The sequence below is a fragment of the Ipomoea nil genome, unplaced genomic scaffold (genome assembly GCF_001879475.1).
Source record: "Ipomoea nil cultivar Tokyo-kokei standard unplaced genomic scaffold, Asagao_1.1 scaffold0256, whole genome shotgun sequence".
Lineage (NCBI taxonomy): Eukaryota > Viridiplantae > Streptophyta > Magnoliopsida > Solanales > Convolvulaceae > Ipomoea > Ipomoea nil.
Genome location: NW_017616684.1, coordinates 255,823 through 262,345, shown reverse-complemented (window position 1 = coordinate 262,345; position 6,523 = coordinate 255,823).

Sequence of the window (6,523 nt, the reverse complement as noted above, 5' to 3'; positions counted from 1 at the left end):
AGTAGCATGGAATTATATGGTGTCAATTTAGAACAAGTCTAGAGTGATGAATAGACTTATAAAGAGATTTTGATATGTTTTTTTTACAACTTTAGGCAAATTATGCCCTGGACCCGTGTCCACATTGAATTGTGGACACGGGCCCAAAACGACGTCGTTTTTATAAAAAAACGCGTCATTTAGTTATAAAAAAAAAATCGCGCGCGTTTTGTCGTTAACAGCGTTAACGGCGTTTTTTTTTTTTTTTTTTTTTTTTTTTTTTGGATTATGAATGTACAGTTATGCCGTTATGAATGTACAGTTATGCCGTTATGAATATACAGTTATGCAATTATGAAATTATGAACACAGAGCTCTAACATTATGAACTTACAATTATGAACATCTATAGTGATAAAATTATGACCATGGAGCTTTAAAATTGTGAATATAGAGCTTCGAAGATTATGAATGTACAGTTATGGAGTTATGAATGTGCAGTTATAGAGTTATGAATCTACAGTTATGGAGTTATGAATCTACAGTTATGAGATTATGAATCTACAGTATGGAATTATGAATGTACAGTTATTGATCAAATTATGAACAAAGAGTTCTAACGTTATGAACTTACAATTATGAATATATAGTGATAAAATTATGAACATAGAGCTCTAAAATTGTGAACATAGAGCTTCGAAAATTATGAATGTACAATTATGGAGTTATGAATGTACAGTTATGGAGTTATGAATGTACAGTTATGGAGTTATGAATGTACAGTTATAGAGTTATGAACGTACAGTTATGGAGTTATGAATGTATAGTTATTAACATATAGTAATAAAATTATGAACATATACTCTTACAATGAAGCGGTCTGACATTTTGAAAAAAAAAAAAAAAAAAAAAAAAAAAAAAAAAGGAGATAACAGTGCCTAACGGCACTGTTACCCGTGTCCAGCAAGCATGCTGGACACGGGTCCAACGCATAACGATTGACAACTTTAAATGTGGGTTTGACTCGGCCCACAACTTTCAAAATAAAAATATCTTTTTTATTTTTAAAATTTTTAATTTTTTTAAGTTTAAGATTATTACATTTATCAATGCACAACTAAACTTATAGTTGAGTTGATCCAGACTACACAATCAATAAAAATCTTTCCCTGGTCTACAATCCAAAGAATTTAAAAGTAATATTTTTTCTTCAATTTCTTTAGTTCAAAGTTATTATATTTTATCAATGTTTGATTAAATATGAGTTACAGTTTAGAGTAATTTCTCTCCTTAATTTTGTTTTTGTTTTGTTTTTTTTTTTTGAAAACCAAAGCAATAGTATTAATATCATGAAATAAAACGTTCAATACAACCAAGAATAGATGAAAACCAACTAATATGATCAGACTGAGAACTCGCAGCCCTAGCTAAAGCATGAGCACACTTGTTCACCGATCGAGAAACATACTTGATAGACTCTGATTCAAAGTGTCGTTTGAGATTCTGACAGTGCCTTACAACATAACCTGCATATGAATAATCCGGACAGTCCTGGTTGAGAAGTTTATACACCATCTGACAATTTGAGCGAACAATCACATTACGCCAACCTTGCACAAGAATCTATGAAAGAGCCTCATTCATTGCCATTGCCTCCGCAAGATGGGGATTATTTAAGCATCAAATGGGACTAGATTTTGCAACCACAAAATTACCATTATTTGATAATACAACAACACCATAGAATCCAGAATTTGTGGTCTGTGGAATGGAGGCGTCAACTTCAACAAAAGTCGAAACTGGGATTTGAATATTATGTTCTACCACATTCTGCGCATGAGAGGAAATAGCAGCCAAATTATCATCAGAAATTTGCCAATCAGCCACACAGTTCTCAATCATCACCTTTATCCCTTGTAGAGTCCAAGCTTTTCTACCCCACACCCAATCATTTCTTCTCTTCCACAAGCACCAGCAAACAGCAAGGTAATTCTGTAGTTTGTCCTTATCCGTTTGCTTAAAAAGATCTGATAACCAAACTTCAAAATTGGTTGTAGTATGTGTTGGAAATTTATAAATGGAGATTAATGTTTCAAATGGACTATCATAAAAGCTTAAATAATATTTGGAGTTGTAGAGTTATAAATATTATTTTAATTTGGTAGAAAGTAAATTGGGAAATATGAATTTTACGTACGATTGGAACCGAATTCTACTCAGGTTGATATGCACGATTTGTTGGTTTTAATGATTTGTTGGTGTTAACGAATCGTTGGTTTTTAACGAATCAATGCTTTTAATGAATAACAATGATAAAAAATTGGAGGTAGATAGGAACTAAAGGTAGGTCAAGATAGTGAAACCAAATTGGGGGCCAAAAGATGATAGATGTCATATAACGATAGGGAAGCCTTTCTCAAGGTCATCCCACACCCCTAGAACATTCAAGGACATTCTCATGGCTCAAGAATGTTTAAGAGGCATTTCATCCAACACTTGGTGTTCATAACATCACACACTCCCCTTTTCTCAAAGGTGAAGCATGGTTGATCAACTCCTTGAACTTAGACTAGGTTGTCAATCTCTAATCGGGACTCAAATAATCATGTCAATCAACAACATCAAGGTCAAGTCTCAACTTTCCTTAACCAGTTTAAAATCATCCATCAAACACCTAGCACACATCCCTACCTTCCTCCAAGGAGAACTAATCACACATAAGCATAATGAAAATAACACAATATTCATAATCAACAAGGAAATCCATAACAAACACAACATATAAGATCAAAGCAAGAAAGTAAATAGCAAAGGAATGAAATAAAGAGAAGAAAAACTTATCTATTGAAAATGGATATGAAATCTTTGAAATCCAAGATTAAATGCTTCAATCGAAGCTTCCAAAATGTTTAAGAAACTAAATATAAGTCTGATCTAACCTAAAACTATCAAAGAAAATGAAAGAGAGAAGCTAGGGTTCTAAAATGGATTGGAACCATGTTGAAATGGTTGAAAACGGGGTTAAATACAAACAAAGAAGGCTAGCCACGGGTGTGGCCGATCCCGTGGCCAGAAAGGCGCCTATACTAGAATGTGGCTATAGGAATGGCCACGGGTGTGGCCAATCCCGTGGCTACCTTCAGGGAGAATCCTGCGCAGCGTCTTTGACTTCTAGGTTATTTTTCACCCTCAAAACCTTTAAATTAGCATTTGTGGTGTTCATAAAAGCTGTAGCCCTTCAAGTTATCTTTCCAATAACATAAAAATAATTATATTTGGACATTCCTACACAGAGATATGACCAAGATATGACCAAGTTATTCCTACGCAGAGATATGACTACTAAACACACCACAATTTAGCTCTCTAAGAGGTGTTGCCCCATCTTCATAGCTTCTAATTGGCTCCCATTGACTCAACATGCATCCGAAATGCCCCAAAAATCATTCAATCTATCTAAATCATCAAGAATTACACATAAACTGTTGGGTTGGGGCTTCCCTCCTATGTGGTAAATAGCTCATTTTGGACCAAGCCTATTCCACTAAAATATTTGTTAGCTTGATTGAAAAGTTTGCTGACAATTGTTTGGGTTGGAGAATGGGTTATTGGGTAGAAGTTGAAGGGTGGAAGTTAGAGTGAAGGAATTTGGGTGGAAGTTGGAGTGAAGGAATTTGGGTTGATGTTGAAAAGCAAAGATAATGGGAAGAAGTTGAAAGTTATCCTTCCTTCCCTCCTTTCCCCATGTCGGCAGTAAACATTATAAAAGGGGGATGAACTCATTTGTTTACTGCTATCACCACACACTTCTATAAGCTTCTACATTACACATTTATTCCATTTCCTTTCGGCACAAGCAGTGGGCATAGAGAGAGGAAAAATCCATTTCTTCTTCTTCCTTTTCACGGCCGTATGCAGCAGTTGAAGGAGAACCATCTATTTATTCTTCTTTTTGTGCTACTTTGTCGTGGGTTTGCCTAGCTTGTTTGGTGGCACGGCGGCGACGTGTGTCGGCAGGTTTTGTCGCACGTCTGATGAATTTGCCGGAGATCTTTGGGGTACTTTTGTTCATCAAATATTTGTAGAGGTCAGTGTTTGTTCCAGGCATCATCGTTTTGGGTAAGCTCGTAATATTTGTATTCTTTTCACCTTGTTCGTGTTGGTTGAATATTTTGAGTACGAGTTGGTATCCCTTTTAGGCCTGTGAACGTGATAGAATGTATTTGACCTGGAGTTGTTGTATTTGATGATTTTTAGGGTGTTTGGCTCGGGTGGTAGCTAGCAACTTTGTACCCAAGATTTGTTATAGTGGAATATTGAGTTGGTGGTGGTCCGTAGTTTTTCCCCGTGGTTTTGGGGTTTTCCACGTAAATCTTGTGTCCCTTGTGTCTGTTATTTATTTTGGCTGTTTTGCACCATCTCGTATTTGCGCTCTTGTCGGTCCTGTGATTTTATTTGTCACAGGTGGTGGAATTTTTCCCAACAAAGTAGTATCAGAGCCTTGGTTGTTGATTGGGCACATTTGACATGGAGGCAAATACGATTAATATTGTGCGCTTGAATGGTAGAAACTTTCACATTTGGAAGGCTAAAATGAAGGATCTCCTGTTTGTGAAGAAATTGCACCTACCTGTGTTTGCAAGTGCAAAGCCAACAAATATGTCAAACGAGGAGTGGGACTTTGATAACCAATAAGTTTTTGGTTATATTCGACAATGGGTCGAAGACAATGTTCTGAACCATGTTATTAATGAGTCGAATGCCAAGAGCCTGTGGGATAAGCTTGAGACCCTGTATGCTTCCAAGACATGCAATAACAAGATGTTCTTGTTGAAGCAGTTGATGAATTTAAGATACAAGGAAGGTACGTTGATCAATGATCATGTTAATGATTTCCAGGGTGTTCTTGATCAGTTGTCAAGCATGGGCATCACATTTGAGGATGAGGTACTTGGTCTCTGGTTACTTAACACTCTACCTGATTCTTGGGAAACATTTTGGGTTTCTTTGACCAATTCTGCTCCCAACGGCGTTGTGACCATGGAGTATGTCAAGAGTGGTATCTTGAATGAAGAAGCAAGAAGAAGATCTCAAAACACCTCCATTTCTCAGTCAGAGATTTTGGTTACAGAAAATAGGGGGAGAAACAGGCAAAATGGTCAGAAGGGTAGAGATGTTGAATGTTATTATTGTGGCAGGAGAGGACATATCAAGAAATTTTTGCTTCAAGTTGAAAAGTGACAAGGAGCAAGATGATGATGATGTCACCGGGAACCGAGTTGCAATGGTTGGAGGAGATTTACTTGTCGCCTGCGATGAGAATGCTATCAATGTTGCTTGCCATGAGACAACTTGGATTGTGGATTCAGGTGCAGCCTACCATGTTACACCAAGGAAGGAATTCTTTGCTTCATATACTCCAGGAGATTTTGGAAGAATGCCATCAATGTTGCTTGCCATGAGACAACTTGGATTGTGGATTCAAGTGCAGCCTACCATGTTACACAAAGGAAGGAATTCTTTGCTTCATATACTCCAGGAGATTTTGGAGAGCTAAGAATGGGTGATGATGGTCAGGTGAAGGTGATTGGTACCGGTACAGTTTGTCTTGAGACCAGCAATGGCACAAAGCTGGTACTTAAAAATGTAAAGCATGCACCGGGTATCAGACTGAATCTTATTTCTACTGGAAACCTTGATGATGATGGTTTCTGCTGTTTCTTTGGTGATGGACAGTGGAAAATTGCTAAAGGCTCACTGGTTGTTGCACGAGGTAACAAGTTTTCTAACTTGTACTCTTTGCAAGGCTCTATTTCTGGTGGTTCAGTGAATGTGGCAACAAAGGAATGTGCATCAGAGTTGATACATTTTGATGTGTGTGGACCAATGGAAGTTAGATCACTTGAGGTTTGTTGCTGTGTCGCCGGGACGGCGATATCTTCCACATAGTCGGGAGGGGGAGATTTGTTGGGTTGGGGCTTCCCTCCTATGTGGTAAATAGCTCATTTTGGACCAAGCCTATTCCACTAAAATATTTGTTAGCTTGATTGAAAAGTTTGCTGACAATTGTTTGGGTTGGAGAATGGGTTATTGGGTAGAAGTTGAAGGGTGGAAGTTAGAGTGAAGGAATTTGGGTGGAAGTTGGAGTGAAGGAATTTGGGTTGAAGTTGAAAAGCAAAGATAATGGGAAGAAGTTGAAAGCTATCCTTCCTTCCTTCCTTTCCCCATGTCGGCAGTAAACATTATAAAAGGGGGATGAACTCATTTGTTTACTGCTATCACCACACACTTCTATAAGCTTCTACATTACACATTTATTCCATTTCCTTTCGGCACAAGCAGTAGGCATAGAGAGAGGAAAAATCCATTTTTCTTCTTCTTCCTTTTCACGGCCGTATGCAGCAGTTGAAGGAGAACCATCTATTTATTCTTCTTTTTGTGCTACTTTGTCGTGGGTTTGCCTAGCTTGTTTGGTGGCACGGCGGCGGCATGTGTCGGCAGGTTTTGTCGCACGTCTGATGAATTTGCCATGAGTTTGCCGGAG